The following is a 23735-nucleotide window of genomic DNA, read 5'->3' as shown; positions in this document are numbered from 1 at the left end:
AGGTTTCTGAGTGGCACCTAGGAGAAACGGCTCCAGAGGGAAGCCATACATGCCCCATTTCTGTGAGGATTCAAACAAAAAAGATGGGGTGATCACGAGCCATGGATGTTGTGGGGGGATGTGTATCAATAAATTCAGCTTCTAGTCTGTGTCGGATCCTGCACACAGAGCTTGGAGTGTGATGGTGAGGGCTGCATGCTATAAATATACAGTAATGGTATGAGGTGCAAGAAAGGTTAGAACCAGGAGAAAAGTCACAGAATACATCTCTGGCTTCTCTCTACTCTAAGCCTTTATGTGTGTGTCCCTGTTTGTCCACATTTTTCTCACAGGGGCACCTTTTCCTACAGGGGACCCACACCACAGCCCTTTAGCCCAAGCCAGAGCTATATGCAGGACCATGGTGGGGACAGCCTGCTGGGGCCCACTCAGATCCCCAGGACTGAAGATGAGGGTGATGACTCCGCTTCGGTAGAAAGCGTCGAAGATAAGTGGGTCAGTTCTCAAGCACAGTCAGCTGCATGCTTAATTTTAACGATGTGCATGTGTTTGTGTGTGGGTATATGCATGTGTTTGTGTGCGTGTATGTGCATGTTTGTGTGTGGGTATGTGCATGTATTTGTGTGTGGGTATGTGCATGTTTGTGTGTGGGTACGTGCATGTGTTTGTATGTGGGTATATGTTTGTGTGTGGGTATGTACATGTGTTTGTGTGTGGGTATGTTTTTGTATGTGGGTATGTGCATGTTTGTGTGTGTATGTGCATGTGTTTGTGTTTGGGTATGTGTTTGTGTGTGGTTATGTGCACATGTTTGTGTGTGGTTATGTGCATGTGTTTGTGTGTGGGTATGTGCATGTGTTTGTGCGTGGGTATGGGTATGTGCATGTGAATGCTGGCATAAACAGAGGTCAGGAGAGGACGTTAGGTCCCCTTGATCTGGAGACACAGATGGCTGTAGGACACCGGACAGGTCCTCAATAAGAGTATTACACACCCTTAGCCATGGAGCCACCTCTCCATCCCCCATTTGAAAGTTTTTTAAGGCTTGTCTTCTCTTGGAAATGTGAGTGACCTTGCTACGCTCTAACTGCTGGTGGCACATATTGTCACTGAAACCCCAGCGTCTCTATTTGAACAAAATGTTCCTCTATTTCTCTTTGTAGGAAAAATGACAAAGGATTAGTTAGAGAATAAGGGGTATTTAAAAGCTACTTCTAATGTGTTTGCTATTACCCTTTAAAATTTGTTTATTTTTAATGCGTTAGTGTCTTGCCTAACATGGATGTCTATGTAAGGGGTGTCAGATGCCCTAGAACTGGAGTTACAGACAGCTGTAAGCTACCGTGTGGGTGCTGGGAATTGAGCCCAGGTCCTTTGGAAGAGCAGCCAGTACTCTTAACCCTGTGTTTTTTAATTATTTAATTTAATTTAAGGCTGTATAGCCTTGGTTGACCTATAACTTTCTGTGAAGACCAGGCTACTCTCAAGCCTGCAAGCCATGCTCCTGTAGCAACTGTCTCTGGAGTGTTGGGATCACATGCAGACACGTGCCACTGTGAAAGCTCTTGTTTGTGTTGAAACAGGGTTTCTCTGTGTAGCCCTGGCTGTCCTGGAACTCACTCTGTAGACCAGACTGGCCTCAAACTCACGAAATTTTTATTTTTGTCACAATTTTCCTTCGTATATTATAGGGATTGGGGCCTTGGCTCTAGAAATTACCCGGGATTAAAACTTTTTCCCAGCTTTGTGTGACCCTAGGTACTGATTTTGAGGGCATGGATGTCTTCAGCTTTAAAGTGGGGATGGTCATAGTCCCACCCCGATGTGATGGTTGTGAGGATTAAATGTGCTAATATACAGAGTCCAACGAGATCTCATATGCAGTAAGTGTTCAATTAGTGTTAGCCATGGTACTTGTTTAATATTAGCGTTCTCAAGTGAGTATGTATAGGGCCAATCAGAGCACCTTTTAATTTTAGTCTTTGCATTTGTAATAAAGTTACATGAAAATAAAACCTTGATCAGCGGGGCTGGAGAGATGGATTGGTGGTTAAGAGCACTGGCTGCTCTTCCAGAGGACCGGGGTTCAATTCCCAGCACCCACATAGGAGCTCACAACTGTCTGTAATCCCAGTTCCAGGGGAACCATATCCCCACACAGACAAACGTAAACATAAAATAAAAATAAATAAATAAAAATATAAAGAGAGAGATAGAGAGAGTCCCTTGAAGTTACAAGATGATTTCACAGATGGGGCGTTCCTCTGCTGTAGAGCGTCTGACATGTGCGATGTTCTGTAGTTATATTACTAGAATATAATAGATGATGATGATGATGATGATAAGGAAGAATAAAGAGAGAAAGAAAGAGAAAGAAGAAAAGAAGGGAGAGAGAAGAAGAGGAAGTGGGAGAGGAAAGGGGAGAGGGAGCCGTCGAGACACCAACCAGCTTTCTGCCTTGACTCAGGCTGTTACCGCAGCAGCCAGCAGGAGGAGCCCAAGGCGCCGAAGCACGCAGGCGCCAGGAAAGGACACCGAAAATAACACGTGACCCAGCACCTACTAGGTGCAGTAGTATCTGAAGGAAGGCAGGGAAGTTGGGGGCTCCAATAACAAAGTGAGGTGTCGAAGGATAAATGTAGAAGTCAGACTTCCGTAGTTTGAGGGCCTTTTTCTTGCAGCGCAGCCTGGCTTTGGGCCTGCAAAAGCCCGGGCAGCTGCAAGTTCAAAGCTGCAAGTTGAAAGCCCTGTGGAGCTGGTGGTGACCTGCTCTTAGCGGGGTACAGTCTCTTCGTAGCGCCCCAGTGTCTGCTCAGAGCAGGCACCCTCTGCTACCCATCACAGATGGAGTTGCGGCGCACCTGTCCCCAAGTGCTGCAGAGGGGAGGAGAAAACCCACTGTCCCACGTGCTGCATCATGGAGGAGAAGACCCACACCCTGGCTCTCTCCCTTACGCACCCCTGCATGGTCTCAACTCCAGCGCTTTCACGTGGGATGTGGCCTTACGGCGTCATTCCCGCTCCTACTTTTTCCCACGCCAGGTTTTCTTGTCCATTACCTTGCTCTGGCAGGTGGACAGCGGAAAGAAGAGCTAATCCAGGTCCCTGGTATGCATATCTGCCAAAATGAGGGCAGCTATATGTGCATGTAATGGTTGTTTTCGCAGATGTTTTTAAATACCAGAGCCCCTGACAGTCTATCATTTCAGCTAATTAAAAATCAGTTGCCTCTCGGTTTCTAAAAATGACAGAATTAGGAAGACGGGGAAGGACAAAAGATGGTAGCGCTTTTTTTTTTCTTTTTTTCTTTTCTGGCTGCAGAGCAGACAGGTATGCCCAGGCAGGGTGTGGTCTGGCATCTGAATCTGGGAAGGAGACAATTCAAAGGGACTCCTTTGCCTGGTTCCCCGTGTGCAAAGGTGGGGGGTGTTACAGAACACAATGACTCTGGCTCTAATGCTGTGGGAAACCCTTCTCAGACCCCTTCTCTCTCACCTCTCAATTCCCCTTCTCCCACTTTCGTCCAGTAGGATCAGGTACCTGGCTCCTGCCCTCTCAGATGCTCAGGCATACGTGGGTTGGAGTTCCCAAGATCCACATTTCCCGCTGGGTTATTTAACCTCTCCTACACATTGAGCTAACATACCAGCCATTCGGAAGACACAGACTCCTTGCCGAAGGCTGTCTGGACACCATGGTAGAGGCATAGCTGAAGTTTTTTTCTTCTTCTTATTTTTTATTTAATCCTCCCTCATCAGAGAAGTCTCTGGAAAGAAGATAGTTTGTTTTCTTTTTTTAAAAAAAATAAAAATAAGCCAGGCGGTGGTGGTGCACGCCTTTATTCCCAACACCGGGAGGCAGAGGCAGGCAGATCTCTGTGAGTTCAGGGCCAGCCTGGTCTACAAGAGCTAGTTCCAGGACAGGCTCCAAAGCTACAGAGAAACCCCATCTCAAAAAACCAAAAATAAATAAAGTAAAATAAAATAAAATAAAATAATAAAGAAGTCTCATTCTCCTGGTGCTAGGGCGAAATAGCCCGTGTTTTGAAGAAGTAGGGCATGGACATTTTTGTTCCTGGGGCAGTGAGGAAAAGGTCTTTGGTAGCTCCTTAGACCTTTCTAGAATTAGTTTCTGAGACCAACCAGGCAGGGCAGTACAACGTCTATAAATACCAGCACTTGTGTGAAGTTGAGACAGGAGTTCCAAACCCGCAGTGAGACTCTGTCTCAAAATGATGACATCACCAACAACTGAAGTTCCTAAGGGTGACAAGGGGCACCAACGGTGACTGGCTGAAGGCTGAGGCCTCTTGTGAGGGGTCTTGTTTTTGGGAAATGGAGAAAGATAGGACAGTTGACTTCCAGGCCTTACTCTTCCCGTCTGTAAAGTGGGCTTGCCTATTTTGCAGATGAGAAACTGTTTCTCTCGGCACAGTGGCTGCACCTGAATCTTCTGCTTTGTCAGCCAGTAATTGCAGCTCCTCAGGTGCTGGCCCACTTCTCAGGCAGGGGCTCGGCAGGACACTTACGTCCCACCGATCCACCTCCTGCCAACTGCCCCAAATGTTTTTAATTAAATCTCTATTGTATCATTCTATTTATCAATAAGACTCGGGCTCCAGAGGCTGGGGTGGACACCTGCTAGCTCAGAGAGGTTGAGGAGCAACTAGATGACCCGCCTTCCCAGAAAGATCATGTCCTTCTGTTCTGCCAAACCTAAAACAAAACAAAAACACACAAACAAAAACCACACTCAAAGTCCCTCCCTACTACTTCCTGTGCACCTCTCTATCCGTCTTCCAGACTCCCTCTGACTCTCTATGATTACTTCCTGTCTACTAGCTGCTGACTCCACCTCCTGACCCAAGGTTGATTTTATTTAATTAATGCAAACATAAACTCAGGGTTCACAGTGTGATTGAATAGTTCACAACCAGAAATGGCTGCTCGGGTCTCAGCCGAAGTCAAAAGGGTCCAGAAAGATTCTGGGAAGTATCTTGGCTGGGGGCTTGAAAAAGATTTGTCTAGGTGTCTTCTTGGGTAAACTGTTCCCGAGGGAGCCTATTGTCTGGCTCTGTGATCAGTGACTCATTTCTGGTTCCCTCCTGGGAGGGACTTGATGGTCCCCCTATTTCAAAAGTAGACAAACTAGGATTGAGATCATCAAAAAAAAAAAAAATGACTTTACTGAGTCATGGAGTCAAGAGAGAAAGTTTCATCAGAGGTCTGAGGTCTTCACAGTCACACCAAGAAACCTTGACTTGGGCATGACCTTATTTGTGTAGTCACCTTCTGCCCCTTAAGGATAGGGTAGTTGCAAAGCAGGGACCTGATCCATTTCGGGGACTTCTAAGGACAAAGTGAGTGAGTACCAGTACCCAGCCCAGTGCAGAACGCACCAGGGAAATGGAGAGGGTGTGCTGGCCCAAGAATCAGTGTCCTGGCTAGGGAGTCAGTGTAGTGGCCAGGGATTCAGTGTCCTGGCCAGGGAGTCAGTGTCCTAGCCAGGGAGTCAGCGTGTTAGCCAGGGAGTAAGTCAGTGTGTTAGCCAGGGAGTCAGTGTCCTGGCCAGGGAGTCAGTCAGCCTGCTGACTAGGGAGTCAGTTAGTGTGCTTGCTGGCCAGGGAGTCAGTGTCCTGGCCAGGGAGTCAGTGTCCTGGCCAGGGAGTCAGTCAGCCTGCTGACTAGGGAGTCAGTTAGTGTGCTTGCTGGCCAGGGAGTCAGTGTCCTGGCCAGGGAGTCAGCGTATTAGCCAGGGAGTAAGTCAGTGTGTTAGCCAGGGAGTCAGTGTCCTGGCCAGGGAGTCAGTCAGTGTGTTAGCCAGGAAGTCAGTCAGCATGCTGGCCAGGGAGTCATGTGCGAACCTGGACATTGGTAGAGAGCTCTTGATTTGCAGCAGGCTTAGCACTGTGACACAGGTGTTATCCAAGGAGGGTTCCCAGGGGTGACTTGAGAGGGATGGCTAAAGCTGGGGTCTCACTCTTGCTCCCTTTTCCCTCTCCACAGGGAAGCTGAGAGAAAGCATGTCTTTGGAGACTAGAAGCCTAGAGGTCATTTCTGAGCATGAAATCCAGAAACTCTACAGGTCTTAAAACCCTGCTGCTCTCAGCACCTCGGTAGAGAAGGTTCCAGAGAAGAAACTAAGTGGGCTCTTCAGTTCCGGAGCCCCAGTGGCACTCTCCAAACTTGGAAGAGGAATCATGTTGACCGCCAGAGAAGGAATCTCATCAGAACTAGGCTGTGAGCAGGGGAGGCCCCAGGCAAAGAGGTTCCCGGATTGCATTCTACAGAGATACCACTGTCCTGGAGGATGTGGCCACCAGCATGTGGAGCGGCGAAACTACATTTTCTGGAAGATCTGAGGTGCAAAGGTGCAGGACAGAAAGCTCTGTGGTTAGACCTTGTCCAGCACTCTCCCACCCACCCCTCCCCCCAACCCGCTGAAGACTTGACTTTGTTCTCCAGCCTTGTGGGTGACAGACAGATCTAGATCAGAGATCATGACCTTGTCCCTCCCCCACCCCACCGCATCCCATATTCCCCATGTGCGAAGCTTGTGTGGGCTCACAGAAAGGCCTGTGAAGGCTGAGCGTAGTAGTGTTTTCTTCGCTTTAGAAGTCAGCAAACGGTTTTTCAAAGGTGAAATTTCTCCAGAAGGAGGGATACCAAGGCTCAATCCTCAAGATGCCTGGGTCTGAGGAAAGTGGAAGGCTTGGTTAACCTGGTTCAGGTCACAGAACGGCACTCACCTAACGGGTCGGGTCGAGAGCTGTTCCTTCCGTGGTTCCCGGATCTGGCTACAAGTCAGGTCGTCTGGAACTCAGCCATCGCCCTCCTTCCTGCTCAGAGACACAGATTAAATGATTCACTACAAATCCCGGCAGCCACCTAATGGCTCTCATTGCTTCCAGTTGTGCCTTCTGCCCTTTCTCCATTCAGCACCCAGCGTGGTCTTTCCTCCCTCTCTTTATTGATTTTAATTTTTAAAAATTATTTATTGTTATTTTTCTGAGACAGGGGTTCTCTATGTAGTCCTGGCTGCCCTGAAACTCATTCTATAGATCAGACTGACCTTGAACTCAGAGATCCACCTGCCTCGGCCTCCAGAGTGCAAGCAGGCTCTGGTGGCATTGAGAATGCTGAGTAGACCTGGTACTGCCGCTCAGGTCTTTGCCCACCCTCTGCATACTTTACAGTCCCTGTTCCAAGTGAGGAAACACGGTACAGACTTGGTGAAGTGAGTGGCCCAAGGTCACGCAGCTGGAAAGTGGCAACTCCAGCTCCAAAGAAACGTGTGAGCCCACGGACTTCATCTCCAGCAGAGGCATTATGGTGTTGATCCGGGAACCTGACTGCCTGGGTGTAATCCCAAGTCTGCCAGTTACCGACTTAACCTCTCTGTGCCTGTGTTTCCTTATCAGGAAAAGGCAATGCATTGCAACAATGCGTCCACCCTGACTAGCATTGCTGTGAAGACAGAAGGAGATAATGTGTGTGACGGACTTGGCGTGGTGCTGCTGTTACCGCAACTGTTCTCCCGGCTCTAGGTCTGAGCTCTTTCCCTGACCACGGCGGGCAGGTCCAGAGGGTGGAGAGAAGAGCCAGGCTGAGAATTTCTTGCCTCATCATCCTCGATGTGCGGGAGCAGAAAGGGCAGAGGACAGAGGAGGGGCCGCGTGACTGCCTGGGCCGCTGAGCAATTTACTGGAGGAGCTCATTTGGCAACTCTGATTCCGAGTTAATTAAAGATGGCCACCGGGGGTCATTGCCATGGTGACAATTAGGCCAGAAAGAAGCCTCATTAAGGTGCGGTTTTAACTAGGCCAGACGTTTTTAACCTAAGATCTCTGGGAAAGGGAACTAGCTTGCTTCCCTTCTCTCCTTGTTCACACCCGTTTCCAGACAGTTCTGGCTGAGGAAGGAGGCAGAGGGTGAGTCCTAGGCTGAGTCCCTCGGAGTCCCAGCAAGGCCACAGGTGTCTCTGTGACACTCATCCTGTCTCTGAAAGGTGACTGGTGGGGGAGGGTGGGGGCCATGAGGCCACAGCAGCCAGAGAGGAAAGGGATTTTGCTCAGAGTGGCACGGGACTCTTCCCATAATTTGGAAATGTGGACTTATCATCCAATCTGCTTCCCAAATTGAGTGGGGTGAGAGGTGCAGTGGGTGATAACAGGGGGCACACGAAGCTTATTTCTTCTGCACTGAATTGAGAAAGGGTAGAAGCTTAAAGCTTGTCTCCGTTCGCAGCACTGTAATGTGTTTGAGCCAGGCACGGCGATACCCACCTCGTGTCTCAGCACCGAGGCAGAAAGATAGCAACACCTAGGCCAGCCTCAGCTACATAGTGAGACCCCGTTTCACGACAGGGGGTGGAATCAGGTTGGGGGAGGGAAGCTGGCCAGATGGCTTAGCTCTTGCTCCTGCGGCAGACTTGCCTGGACTTGGCCCCCAAACTCACGTGGCAACTTACAATGTCTCTAACTGCAGCTCCCAGGGGACCTGGTGTCGTTCTCCTGATCTCTTATGGGCACCAGACATCCTCACAGTGCATTTACATACGTGCAGGAGAAATTCACATACACATAAAATTAAAATAAATAATTTAAAAAAAAAAATCAAGGGGCTGGGACTGGAGAGACAGCTCGGTGGATAAGAGCATTGACTGCTCTTCCAGAGGACCTGGGTTCGATGCCTACCTGGTGGCTCACAACCGCCTTTAACTCCAGTTCTGATACCTTGTTTTGGCCTTCAGACACCACAAACATGTGGTACATGGCCAAACATCCATGCACATAATAAGAATTGGAGTTTGGTTCCCAACACCCATACAGTGGCTCACAACCATCCACAACTCCAGTTCCAGGGAGTTCAGTGCCCTCTTCTGACCTCCAAGGACACAAAGCATGCATGTGGTACACACACATACACACATGCAGGCAAACCACAGACACGTGTGAAATAAAAACAAATAAATCTTTAAAACTAAATAAAGTGGAGGGGGCTGGGGCTGGAGAGATGGCTGAGTGTTTAAGAGCACTGACTGCTCTTCCAGAGGACCCAGGTTCAATTCCCAGCATTTATACGGCAGGTAGCAACTACCTGTAACTCCAAGATCTAATACCCTCACACAGACACACATGCAGGCAAAACACCGGAGCACCTAAATTAAAAATAAATATATTATTTTTTTTAAAAAAACTAAATGAAGTGAAGAGTAAGGAAGACACTTGGCTTTGACCTCTGGCCTCTACATACATGTGCTCAGTGTGCACCTGAACGTGTACATGAATTCATTCCCCCCAAGAACACATGCATGTGCACACAGTACACACAAAGAAATAAAATCTATTTTTCTTCTCCTCATCGCAATATAAATGCACTGATGAAAATGAGAAGTCCCAGGAAATCACAGAACGAGGCTCTCCCCGCTGTACCCCAGCTCAGACATAATGTCTGATGACATTTTCCATGTGATAAGTTAAGCACAGGCTACAGGGAGCTGGATTCGAAGAAGCAAGAAGGGGGACACGGACTTTGCTGCTTGTGCCCTTTTCTACTGTTTGTATTTTATCAGAAAAATGTCAGATAAACCGCAGTGAAAATACCAACTAATGCAACATTCCTCTGTGTATGGAGATGTATCACACATTTTTCTCTACAAAAATAGGGGTCGCATTGTACCTACGAGTTTGAAACCTGAATTTATCACGTCAAGATAACAAGATGTCTTGAATGCTTTTCCAGGATGCTGCAACTTATCTTTTTTTTTTATCTTTTTTTTTTGAGCACATTGCAAACTATTCAAACTGCAAAGACAAAAATCAGACAAAACAAGTTGCCTATCTGAGCTTCCCATGTCCTTTGTTCCTCTCTACACAGGCAGCCTTGAAGGCCCATTTCTTTCTCTTTCCTTCCCTACTCCTTCCCTCCTTTTAACTCAAGATGACCTTGAACCCAGCAAATAGCTGAAGATGGCCATGAACTTCGGATGTGTGCACCTCCCCCTCCAGAGCACTGATATTACACACGTGCTCTACGATGCCTGGTTCTGTGCCATGCAGGAGGCCTAGAGATTCTCACACTCACAGATAAGCACTGGGGAAACTGGGAACGTTAAATGCTGTGTTGTCTCTCCAAAGGGAGAGATGTGCAATCTGTTTTCCATCTAGAAGGCTGAAAGTAGACGCAGTTAATAATAGCCTGGTGGCCTTTACGCTATGGTGGCTGAGAGAGATCACGTTGGATCCTCCCCTCACCCTTACCTTGAACTTGTTTTCTCAGTTAACTTATAAAACCCATCTTTAAGGAAGACGTCACATGTGCTTTACAAAGAGTTTTGGTGTAATCTTGTCTCAAGCTTTGTTATGCACAAGGGATTGAGTTAATTATCACAAGAAAACTTTTTTACCAAATTTTGCTGTGCTTAAATTTGCATTAAATAGACTACTCAGGGGCTGGAGAGATGGCTCAGAGGTTAAGAGCACCGGCTGCTCTTCTAGAGGTCCTGAGTTCAATTCCCAGCAACCACATGGTGGTTCACAACCATCTATGAGACCTGGTGCCCTCTTTTGGTGGGCAGGCATACGTGCAGACAGAACATTGTATACATAATAAATAAATAATTAAAAATAAATAAATAAACTATTCAGGCTCAGACTCTTGAAGTTTGAGCCAGCACTGTTGCTGAGTTATGCTGAACCGAACTGCCTTCTTGCCTCTCATGAATCATCACTCTGCTGGCTGTAGTGTTCACAGAGACCACAGCCATGCTGTGGATCAAACCCAGGGCTTTTATGCATGCTGGGTAAGCATGCTACCAAGTGAGATACATCTCTAGGTCTTTAATATTCATTTCTCTTGCGTTCACCCAGAAATGCTCTATGTGGGCTCAGACACATCTACTTTCTCATATATGTATTTGTGCAAGTTAGGATACAGCTCATCCTGCTATGTATTTAAAGCCTTTTGTGGCATGTATTGGGGTTTGCTTCATATCAGTTATGTCGAGCTGTCTTGATCTTTTTCCTAATACCTGTCCGTCTGCAGCAGGTGGGAGTCTAGGGTATGAAGAAGAGGTGACTCTGGCCATGTGATCTCTGTGTCCAGTATTCAGTAAGTTGGTTAGCACACAGAAGTACTCTAGACATAATTGCAGATGAATAAAAATATAGGGGTAACAAAGGGAAGGGTTTAGAGGAGTGATCAGGGACCACCATGGATGACTCAGTGGCCTTGCTGAAAACTTTTGATTTCTCTATTCTGGAATATGATCCCCAAAATAACTTCACATGAGAGATAACTTACCCAAAGAGACCCTTATCTTCCAGGTCAGGAGGCCTAGTGGCAGGACATCCTTAGACTACTTACCAAGGGTCAAAGCTCATTGAGATCACCAAACACTCAAGTCCTCCATTTCTTTCCTTCACATTGGCTTTATCTTCAGGAGTATTCTGAGGATCACAGGATGGCTGCCAGTAGCCACCAATGTCCCTGAGGGTATGTGGTTTCCCTCAAAGAGTGATTTATGTCCCACCAAACCACAGAGTCATAACCATCCATTGGCCGGCATGGGCCAGCCATTCCTAACCCTGCCAATTTAATGTTTCCTATCCATAACAAATATTCCTGTCCTGATGAAAGCGAAAGAAAACAGAACTCACATGTTGAATTAAGATAAATAAAGAGGCTGGGGAAGTGGCTCAGCGGCTAAGAACACTTGCTGTTCTTGTCGAGGACCTGGATTCGATTTCCAGCACCTACACAGCGCCTTACAACTATCTGTAACTCTGGTTCCAGGGGATCCAATGCCCTCTTCTGGCCTTGGGGATACCAGGCACACAGATGCCACACAGATATGCATGCGACAGAAACACTTATAAACATAAAATCAAAATAAATAAAATCTTTTAAATTTTTTTTATGATTTGTTTAACTTTATTTTATGTGCATTGGTACAAAGGTGCTAGATCCCCCAGAACTGGATTTTCAGACAGTGTGAGCTGTCATGTGGATGCTGGGAATTGAACCCAGGTCCTCTGGAAAAACAGTCAGTGCTCTTAACCGTTGAGCCATCTCTTCAGCCCACAATAAATAAAACCTTTTTAAAAAAAGTACCAATATAAAGTTCTAACCATAAAACAACCAAACTCTGACCCTGTGGCATGAACATGTCGTCCAAATAATTTGGGGGAGGGAGTTGGGGAAGGAGGACATGAGTCTGGGAGTTTGTGGACAGCTTGGGTACCACAGTCAGATGATCTGCATCGCTCAGCCCTGTGTCAGTTAATCTTCACTGCCAATTTAACGACTGAGAGTCACCTAGGAGACACAGTTCTGGGTGTATCTGTAAAGGGTGTTTCTGTTCCGCTATACAGAAATACGCATGAAAAGTCTGACCTAAGAACTGAACCCTGCTGGATATATTAGCAGGAAGTTTTCTAAAGTTCACAGCACCCCTCCATTGTCGTGTTTCTGCTTAGAAAGGGGTCCGGACATCATGGTGGCCAGGAGTTTCTTTGCTGCTACTGCCCCACAACTCTTCTCCACATTTCCCTCTTGCTGCTCGTCACTTGGGCCAGGGCAGGCTTTGCTGTGAGGGTGTCTGGGAGTATCTGAAGCCCCAGAAACTTGCTTCTGGTAGGGATGTGAGTCTATGCTCCCTGGTGACTGGTCCAGCCCCGGTATAGTCAGGATCTACTCCTCCCCTCTTTTTGGTATCCCTTCTCCCAAAACATCAAATGTGTTATTAATAAAATGTGCTTACAGAGCTGGAGAGATGGCTCAGCAGTAAAGCCTGTTGGCTTTGCTTTAAAGGATCTAGGTTCGATTCCCAGCACCTACATAGTAGTACCCAATTGTCTGTGACTCCAGTCCCAGGGAATCCAGTGTCCTCTTCTGGCCTCCAGGGATACTGCATGCACCTGGTACAGGGAAAACACTACATACATTAACAAACAAACAAATACACAAATACCCACTTACATCACATATTACATATAGTCTCTGGGTTATGGAGCATTTGCCTGCTGGGCATCTGTCCGCATTATATTAAACCTTTATTCATCTGGATGTTTCTAGGCACAAGCCATGCTTTAGTTTTTCATGTGCATATATTTTGTAGCCCCTGAACACACAAACGAAGCCCAGTGCTGGTCCCCACTGTTGGAGCCTTCTGACTCCACCTTGTCCTACTTCCTCTGCCTGGCTCCAGGACCAGTGCCCAGCTTCAGAAGTCTTGATCTCTGTCTCTCCAAGTCACCCCACCCAGCTCTTAAGTTAGCTTAATTTTATTTTATTTAGTTTTTTTTGAGACAGGGTTTCTCTGTGTAGCCCTGGCTGTCCTGAAGCTCACTCTGTAGACCATGCTGACCTCAAACTCAGAGATCCACCTGCCTCTACCTCCTGAGAGCTGGGGTTAAAGACTCATGCCACCATGCTCGACTAAGTGAGCTTAATTCTAACTTTTTACTCTTATTATTTTCAAATCATGTGTGTGATGGGAGTCTGTTCATGGCTGTGTGCATGTAAGTGCAGTTGTCCTCAGAGGTCATAGGCACTGGATCCCCAGGGTGTGGACCCACAGGTGATTGTGAGCCACAAGATATGAGTGCTAGGAACTGAACCTGGGTCCTCTGGAAGAGTTGTAAGCACTCATAACTGCTGAGCCGTCTCTCCAGTCCCTGTGAGTTTAATTTTAGGTACTCTACAATTATCTATTTAATAATTTTAGTTTAGTTCTCTTTTCAGAATGGTTTTTTTTTTTTTCCTCAAATGGCTCAAAATTAAACACGAAAGTTTTTCTACCTCTGCTCTGTGGCTCAGCCTGGATTAATCCTGAAGGAAACTAAAGCCCAGCATTTTTGTGTATTTTTCATACATACGTTCTACAAAATTCACCAGGATACAGATTCTTTATTGGAAGGGTGTTCACCGCTATGCTTTTGAAAATATTGACTTTTAAAAACTATGATGTGTGCCGATGTTTTGCTTACATCTATGTTTTTGTTGTGTGTTTTGGAGACAGCATCCCTTGTATCCTAGGCTGGCCTCAAACTCAAGTCTAGCCTTGAACATTCAAGCTTCCTCCTAAGTGTTTGAATTACAGGCTTGTTCCACCACACTCTGCTTGCACCTTTGTTTTTGTTTTTTGTTTGTTTGTTTGTTTTTGTTTTTAAGCAATACCAACGACAAATAAATAGTCTCCTCATCTCCTTTTTTGATTTGTCTCTTGTTATGCAGCTCCAGTGGAAATGCTCTCTGTAGCCCAGAGTGGCTTGGAGCTTGCTACCCTCCTGCCTCAGCCTCCGGAGTGCTGGTTTTACAGGCATGAGTCCCTACATCCAGCTAAACTTTGACTATTCCCTCACATACACCCCCACCCCGAGCAAGGAGTGTATCTAACCTCTCTTCCAGTGTGTGGCCCCGCGGGGTCTTTAGTCTAGGACTGAAAGTCCTCGTGACCTTTTCCCAGGGTCCGGAGGCCATCCAGGCTGCGCAGTCCTGTGACTTCTGGTGCAATCTTGGCCAGAGCCTGCTCTCCAAGCGCCTGGGATAGACACACACACCCAGAGGGCTTCCGAGGAGCAGTGGTGTCCGATCGCTTTGTCACAGCGACACGTAGTGGTGGGCCTTAGAAGTACAGCAGGTACTGAACAGTGGAGTCGGGTGGGGGACATTTGACCATAGGCGGTACTATCTGGAAGTCTCCTAGAAGCACCACCATGCACCTTTCTACCCAAGATCTCTCCTTGTCTGCAAATACCCGAGGCAAATGGCACTGTAACCCACCTTCCCACCATCCGGACTGCCGTCAATGCACCTACCTAGTGATTGGCAGATTTGTGCCTTGGCAGGTGTGTGTGTGTGTGTGTGTGTGTGTGTGTGTGTGTGTGTGTGTGTGTGCCTAACATATACCCAAGCAGATTTGGCTTATTGGTTTCTTGAGCAAGGATCTCATACAGTCAAGGCCGGCTTTGAACTTCTTGTCTTCTGGGATTACAGGCCTGTGCCACCATGTGAGGCTCAGAAGCAGGCTTGTTTTGCTTGTGTTCTGGTTTTGCTTTTTTTCCATTAGCACCACATTTTTTTTTCCGTATAAGACAAAATTATAGACACTAATAATCACAAATGAATAGTTATAAGTGGCTGGCAGCCAAAATATTATTTTACTGAATTTTGTGTATGAACTTATGATAGTTGGGAAATTAATATACTAAGAAATAATTATAGCACAAAAGGAAAATAATGACCAAGTGCTTTTCAATGAAATGCTTTTTTTAAACATTATTTTTATTACGGTTTGTGTATGGGTGTTTTGTCTGCACGTATATTTATGAACCATGAGCAAGCATGGTGCTAGAGGAGGCCAGCAGAAGCATTGGATACCCCGGAACTAAGATTATCGCCATGTGTTAGCCACTGTGTGGGTGCTAAAAATTGAACCCAAGTCCTCTAAAAGAACAGCCAGTGCTCTTAACCACTGAACCATCTTTCCAGCCCCTGACATTAATTTTGTGATAAAGAAAGGAGGTACGTACTCACATCTCGCTGTGTCCCAGTACTAAACAATGCTAGATTGAAATTCGAGAGCAGAAGACTAAGAATTTGAAAAGAAGAAACATCTGGGTGTTTTGTTTTGTTTTGTTTTTGAGACATAATTTCTCTGTAGCTCTCGAGCCTTCCTGGAACTTGCTCTGCAGACCAGGCTAGCCTTGAATTCACAGAGATCCACCTGCCTCTGCATCCCGAGTGCTGGGATTAAAGGCGTGCACCACCACCAGCCGGCTGAAACTTCAATTTTTAAACATACTCTTCAAGTGTATTAAATGTTTTCTGTACAGCCTACTGTTTGTACTTTCCAAGCAAAACTTTTAGAGCCTCAGAACTCACTTTCTGGTCCCATTTGAGACTTTTTGGTGCTAGAGTCGAACCCAGGGCTTCCCCTTGCACTCTGTCCCTGATTTGTATCCCCAGTTCATTTCTAAAATATAGTACTGGGGTTGAACCCAGGCCCTTGCGTGTGCTCAGTGTGTGCTATACATTGGACTCCCCGACTCCCTGTTTCAAGATTTAATATCAAAAAAGAAGAAGAAGAAGAAGAAGAAGAAGAAGAAGAAGAAGAAGAAGAAGAAGAAGAAGAAGAAGAAGAAGAAGAAGAAAGAAGGATTCAGATTCTATTCCTAAAATTTCAATTTCACTAAACCAGGGCTTGAAAATACAAATTATACCAAAAATAGCTCAAAATTCCAACCATTAGACCTGTCTGCCTCCTCCTCTTTCTCCTCCTCCTTTTTCTTCTAAACCAGAGTCTCACTGTGCAGCCCCAACTGACCTAAAACTCCCTGTGTAGCCCAGGCTGACCTTGAGCGCACAGTGATTAGCCTGCTTATATTTAAAGGTGTTGGAATTAAAGGTGTGGATCAGCAGGCCTACCTGCTTCCTCCTCCTCCTCTTCTGACAGTCTGGCATAGCCCAGGCTGGAGTCAAACTTGATATGCCATTGAAGCTGAACTTGTATTTCTGATCGTGTGTCTACCTCCCTATTTGAAGCATACATATTCGTTATTAAAATAAAAGTAAGTTAGAACCATCAAGATGAAAAAAAATTAAAAATAAATAAAAAAAAAGAACCATCAAGATGGCTCAGTGGGTACAAAGGACTTGCTTCAAAGCCTGGAATCCAATCCATGGGACCCATGTAAGAACAGATGCCACAAAGTTGTCCCCTGACTCCCATATATGTGCTATGACATACAATGCTCCCCCCACAATAACACATACATGCATGCAAGCACTCACACTATGGCACACACATGTCCCACGCAATAATACATACATACATGTAAGCACCCACACAATGGCACACACATGCCTCCCACAATAACACATATGTGCATGCATGCACACGCATGGCACATACATGCCCCCGTAATAGTACATACATGTAAACACTCACACTATGGTAATGTCAAATCAATCCCACACCACTTATGTTTTAAAGGGGTATTTATTTTGGGAGGTAAAACTTACATACACCATAAACCGTCAGGAAGGGAGTTTAGTCACTGGAGCAGGAGCTGGGAGCAGGAGCCAGAACCAAACGCTGGAACCAAGAGGCCGAGCCGAGGCTTGCCGCTCTTCTTTTAAAGAGAAATATACCACGCCCCAGTGGGCTGGTATTTCAGCGGCTATTGGCTGACAGAGCGGAAGGCGCTCCCGCAGCACTGTGGGCTCGTGCTTCAGCGACTATTGGCTGAAGCAGCAGAAGGTACTCCCGCAGCACTATGGCACACACATGTCCCCCCACGATAATACATACATGCATGAACACATGCATAATCAGGTTAATATAAAAAAGGACACATGTTTCTATTGTCTCATTTGAATGAGATCCTTTGAACAGGCAAATGCCTTAGATGAGAAAGCAGACTAGCAGCTACCAGCAGTCACCAGGCCTTGGTGGAGTACGTGGAGAGCTAATGCTTACTAGGTTCTGAGCTTTCGTTAGGTTTATTGCCTTAAGGACCTGCGAGGACATGGTGGTGACAGTTATAAAACGCTGCAAATGATTTAATGCTACCAAATTTGCATTATATGTGGGTCCTGGGGACCTAGGGCTGGGGTTCAAACCCAGGGCCTTTTGACTGCTGAGCGAGTGCTGGCCCAGTGCACCACATCCCCAGGCCTGCTCTAGACGCTTTAAAGTAATTGAAGTCTGTCCAGGTAGCAACTCAGCAGCACAATATGTGTTTAACATATACAGAGCCCTGAGTCCAATCCCAACATCTCTCTTTCCTTCTTACCTTACACTCTCTCTCTCTCTCTCTCTCTTTCTCTCTCTCTCTCACACACACACACACACACCCACACCCACACACCCACACCCACACACAAAGTATCACAAAAAGAAAGGAAATGTCCAAAACTGTAAACTTAATGATACACACATAAAACATACATACCCACATTTATATATGTACACGTACAATTTTAGAAACATGAAAAACTCAGTAGGTTAGACTGAGAGAAAGATTTAGGAAGGAAGAGTATCTTTTCATTGACACGGCGGGGACTGGAGGAATGGCTCGGCAGTTAAGCATATAGGCTGTTCTTCCAGAGGACCTAGGTTGGATTCCCAGCACCCACACAGTGGCTCACAACTGTCTGTAACTCCAGTTTTAGGGGATCCAATGCCCATGTCCACAGACATACATGCAGACAAAACACACACATAAGTTTTTTTAAAAAATTAATTCTTAAAACAACAACAATGAAAGCATTGCCATTGACAATACAAGGGCCAATGAAAACAAACTGAAACCACAGCTCCCGGCTTCCGGCCTGGGACTGGAAGGCAGAAGCCAGAGCATCAGGAGTTCAAGGTCATCCTTAGCGAGAGAACAAGTTCGAAGCCAGTCTGGGAGAGATGAAACCCTACTTCAAAAAAAAAAAAAAAAAAAGAAAGAAAGAAAGAAAAAAATAGATTAAGAAAAACAACAACAATAAAACAAAGGAACAGGGAAGACGGCTCACGAGTAAAGGGTGGCTGTCACCTACCCTGATAACCTGAGTCTATGCCCAGAATCCACACAGTGGAAGGAACGAGCAACTCCTGCAGGTTGTCTCTGAGTCCGACACACAGCCCAACAAATGTCAAAAACATTGACTAAAATCCAGGCCTGAAGCGATGGCTCAGTTAGGTGCAGGTACTGCTTTCTGCGGGAAGGAATTCAGTCCCCAGAGCCCGTGTCGATCAACTCACAGCTCCCTATAACCCCGGTGCCAAGGGCATCATCTACATACATGTGAACATACCACCCCCCTCACACACATGCACAGATACATGCAATGAAATAATTCTTTAAAAGTTGTGGTTTGCCGAATGTTACGGCGTATGCTTTTAATCCCAGTACTGGGGAGGCAGCGGCAGGTAATCTCAGTGCGTTTCAGGCCAGCCTGGTTTACAGAATGGGTTCCAGGTCAACCATGCCCACGTAGAGAGACTGGTCCTCAAATAAATAATTTTAGTAAACTAAAACATAAAAAGCAAATAAAAACAAGTTGAAGATGAGTGTTGTTGTTTTGTTGGGAAATGGTAACACAGGGTCTCTCTATGTCACCTCCGCTGGCCTAGACCTTGAGACTTTCTGCTCCCGCCTCCTAAGTGCTGTGTTTACAAGCATGGGCTCCCCTCTTAGGTTTTCCCTTTGCTTTCAATTTATTGGTACCACCGGCTCCTAAGCTAACTCCGCCCTGCCCCCTGGTGTTTGGGACAACCCTGTCTGTGTATCTTGGTAGCTCAGATCCTTTTTCTGTGTGCGCGTCTGGGTCAGGGATGGGGTGGGGTAGGGTGCTTGTCTTCGATTTGGCGCTGGGTGTGTCTCTTTGTCTTTGTGTATTCGTAAGTTTGCCTACAACGTGTTACGTGACAATTAAGTGAGACCAGGGGTGTCAGACACCGACTACAGTGTTCTGAGCCAGGCTCACCCACTGTTATCTCTACGAGCTCACTCCTGTGAGTTCTGTTCCCGCCTTGGCTGTCTGGGAGGCTCGTGGTAGCTGACCCTTCTGCGCTTATCTTATTGGCACATTGCAATCTCCCCTTGGCTCCTTCTCCGGCCTGGAGTGTGGCTATTAGGTGGGGTGCCACCACCCCTGTTTTCCGGTGGAGGTTCTCCCAGGGCCGGCCTGCTGTGGGCATCCCAAGGTCTGGTTTGCCCAACAGTCACACCAAAATGGTTTTATTTTTTTTATTTATTTATTATGTATACAATATTCTGTCTACATGCATGCCTAAAGAGGGCACCAGACCTCATTACAGATGGTTGTGAGCCACCATGTGGTTGCTGGGAATTGAACTCAGAACCTCTGGAAGAGCAGGCAATGCTCTTAACCGCTGAGCCATCTTTCCAGCCCCACCAAAATGGTTTTAAAGTTGTCTTCCTGGTGGCAGTCTTTCCCAAGTCCCAGCTAGCCCTGTTCTTGCTCATCCATAGGACCCCAAAAGACCCTGGATCTCTTGAGCACAGAGCTTGAGGCCTGAACCCTTAAAGACAGTTGAGCCGCATGAGAAAGAAATCCTAAACTGGCATCTGACACCCAGCCTGTGTCCGTCCCATTAACTGCTGGGCCTGGGCTCATCGTCACCACTGGGGCTCTGTTTCGCTGCCTTCAAATCTCTTGTCCCTTCCTCCTGACAGTACCACGAAGCAGCCTTCAATGCAGGCCCCTTTCAAGGCCAGCCGCGGGAGTTTTGCCAAAGGTCCTTCACCTTCAGAGCCATGGGTGAAGCAAGCGGGGGAGGATACAGGGCAGGCAGGTGGGAAGCCTGGGTCTGTGGGAGTCGCCTGACTCCCAAAGGGGAGGGTAGCCCTTCGACACGCTTGCCTCCCAGCTTGGAGGTTCTCAGGAAGAGAAGGGCAAGGGTGGCCAGGACGTCTGTTTCCTGAGCAAAGGGCGGTCTGGCTGCCTCCGACAGTCTTTTGGAAGTCTCAGATCTGGTCAGCAGGGAAGAAAGCCGGCTCTTCCTACGTGGGGGTGGATATTGGCACAGGCTGTCTAGACACAGACTCCAGTGTCTGTCTTCAGGGATATTCAGATGCCCAGGATCTAACAGGCTCTGCCAGCTGCCTGGAGAAGGGGGCACTGTCCTGGCCACCAGCTCTAATGGGACTTCCATCCACAGCAATAGGAGGCCTGGCTAATTCTTTGCTCCCAGGGTGGGCTGGGACCCAGAAGCCAGATACCAGTACTCAGCTCGGAGGGAAAACTGGCATGCCTCCCATTCTTCCAAGGGTCAGAGTTCTGGATTCAGCATCACCCTCTGTTCTGCCTGAGAGTCTTACATGGGCCTGTGTGAGTATCCACAGGATGTGTCCAAGTAGGAGGGCACAGGACTTCAGAGGCTTCAAATCAGCAAGGGAGCACAGAATCTTGGCTCTGATCCGGAGCTCTGCTTTGGGAGTTCCACATATGCTAATGATCTTAGCAAATCCACTTCCCACGGGGGGGAAAGTGCAGAAGATGGTTTGTTGTTATTGTTTTAGTTTGATTTTTGATTTTTTTTTTAACGTGGGGGTGGGGCGGTTCTCTGTGTAGCTCTGGAACTTAAATTCTGCCTCCCGAATGCTGTGATTAAAGGCGTGTGATACCACCACCTGACTTAGGTAAGAATGTTCTTTAACTCTGGTCCTACCATAGAAATGAACGTAAGTGAACCAATGGAGAATACCATTATTGTTATATGCTTTAAAAGCTAGCGTCCTGGACTGGGTGTGTGTCTCATTTGGAAGAATCTTTGCCTAACGTCCACAAAGCCCTGGTGTGATGACTGCCAACCTGACAGGGTTTGGAATCATCTAGTACATCCCTGTGAGGGTTATCTAGATTAGGTTAGCCTCTGGGCAAGCCTCAGATTATCTAGATTAATTAGGATGGAGAGACATGGTTGTTTGGTTTGTTTTTTTTTTTAATATTTTTCTTTCATGTGCATTGGTGTTTTGCCTGAATGTTTGCCTGCGTGAGAGTGTTGGATTCCACAGAACTGGGGTAACAGACAGTTGTGAGCTGCCATGTGGGTGCTGGGAATTGAACCCAGGTCCTCCGGAAGAGCAGCAATTGCTCTTCACCACTGAGCCACCTCTCCAGCCCTGGGGAAGGCATGTTTTACCTGTAGGCCACAGCACTGCATAGACTGGAATCCGGGATGGAATAGAGAGAGAAGTCTAGCCGAGCATCAGCATTTACTGCTCTCCACTTCCAGTGGGATGCAGTCCAACAGTCCCATCAGGGTCCTGTCACCGTAATGACTGGACCTCCAGCTGTGAGCCCAAAGAAACCCTCTCTCCTTAGATCACTGCTGTCAGAGTACTTTATCTCAGAAAGGGGACAAGGGACTGACACACATGGGCTGGGTTCCCAGCACCACAGAGATTAAGTGTGGCACACACCTGGAATCCCAGCATTGGGGCCGTGGAGGAAGGAAGATCAGATATTCAAGGTCATCACTAGGTACATAGTAAATTTGAGGGCCAGTCTCGCTACAAGAGACCCTGTCTCAAAAAAAACCAAATAAGCCTGGTGGTGGTAGTGCACGCCTTTGATTTCAGTACTTGGGCAACAGAGGCAGGTGCCTCCCCAAGTCCGAGGCCAGTCTGGTCTCCAGAGCAAGTTCCAAGACGGCCAGGGCTACACAGAGAAATCCTGTCTCAAACACTAAAACAAAACAGCAAGTAAATAAAGTAACGCACCAAGACAAAAGAGGAAGCTAAATGTCATGACACGCTGGACCATGTTTACGGAGAAAAGCACAAGGAAGTACTCCAGGGTGTGGTGGTCTGTAAGTCTCTCTAGTCCCAGCTAATTGGGAGCCTGAGACAGGAGGATTCTTTAAATCCAGCCTACACTACAAAATAAGACCCCCATCTTGAGCAATTTGAGCAGTAAGAAAATAAAAACAAGGGCCGGGCCGTGGTGGCTCACACCTTTAATCCCAGTACTCAGGAAGCAGAGGCCGGTGGATCTCTGTGAGTTCAAGGCCAGCCTGGTCTACAAGAGCTAGTTCCAGGACAGGCTCCAAAGCTACCGAAAAGCCCTGTTCGAAAAACCAAAAAAATAAAAATAAATAAATAAATAAAAACAAGGAAATCCGGTGTTTAGTTCATGCTGTCGCACCTACACTAATTCCTCAGTTGTGGGATTTACACAGATGTGTAAAAATGTCAGGGTTGGAGGACACTGGGCAACCTGTACATGCAAGCTCCTTTCAGACAGTGCCGTGTAAAGCTATCACAGAAGTGTGGGTGGAGACTGTAGAAGGAGCCATTACTTCCCCCATTCCGTGGGTCTCTTTCCACCCCATTCCCTTCTCTGTTTTTTTGAGATAGGGTCTCATGTATCCCACGCTGACCTTGAACTTAATATGTAGTCACGGTGGACCTTGAATTCCTGATCTTCCTGCTTCCACTTCTCAAGTCACAGGTGGGTATCACCTACCCAGCTTTAACCCCATTTCTCTACCCCCAATACATAGTCTGTTACTAAGATTGCTGGAAGCATTAGACAGAGATTGCTTGAGGGTACAATCTATTTAGAACTGGTGGTCCTTGCCACTGAGAAGGCAGATCACGTATATCAGGGGTAAATCCTCATCCTCTCTCATACCGTGTGCACCCATCCAACAAACACATTTTGTTTGAGACAGAATTACTGTGTTGCCCAGGCTGGTTTTGAACCCTGGCTCAAGCGGTCCTCTGGCTTCAGCTTCTGGTGGGGAGATGAAGCTGGATGAGTCAACTCTGAGCTGAGGAACTCTGAAGCACTTTCCGTGAATTCCTATCCATAGAATGAGATGGTTATGAGGTCAGCCAGTGGGTCAAGAACAGGGAGCTTGGGAGCTTGGATCCATGGCCGAAGGTTAGGTATCAGGGGAGATTTTTTTCAGCCTCTACTTGCTTGTAAACCTTCGTCTCCCTGGGAGCCAGGGAATGAGGAGGGCGGAAGTAGAGCATGTGGAGGCCAATGAACTCACAGTCCTGCTACTGTCCCGGAAAAGGAGAAAGCAGCCCCTCTCCCCTCAGCTGCCTTCACTGCGGCTCTTCTGGAACTCCTCAGGCCCTGCACAGTGGAGGGTGGTTCTCTCAGCTCTCACCAACGCCTGGGCCAGCTGCCTATGCTGCCGGTGGCTGGGGCCCAGCTGGCCCCCGGGGATCAGGCAGTGGGGGATGTTGGGAGGATGCC

The 23735-nt window shown here is 47.1% G+C and overlaps 1 long non-coding RNA gene across 1 annotated transcript; it reads left to right on the top strand.

Annotated features, from left to right (window-relative positions):
- The first annotated feature begins 339 nt into the window (after positions 1-339).
- Positions 340-11919, top strand: LOC146889892 (uncharacterized). Its single transcript, XR_014999414.2, has 2 exons — positions 340-495; positions 6006-11919. It is a non-coding gene; the product is annotated as an uncharacterized LOC146889892 (long non-coding RNA).
- Positions 11920-23735: the final 11816 nt, after the last annotated feature.

This window comes from Myodes glareolus, chromosome 24, assembly GCF_982192425.1.
Source record: "Myodes glareolus chromosome 24, mMyoGla1.1, whole genome shotgun sequence".
Taxonomy (NCBI): domain Eukaryota; kingdom Metazoa; phylum Chordata; class Mammalia; order Rodentia; family Cricetidae; genus Myodes; species Myodes glareolus.
The sequence above is the reverse complement of the archived record's forward strand: the minus strand, read 5'-3'. Positions and strand labels throughout refer to the sequence as shown.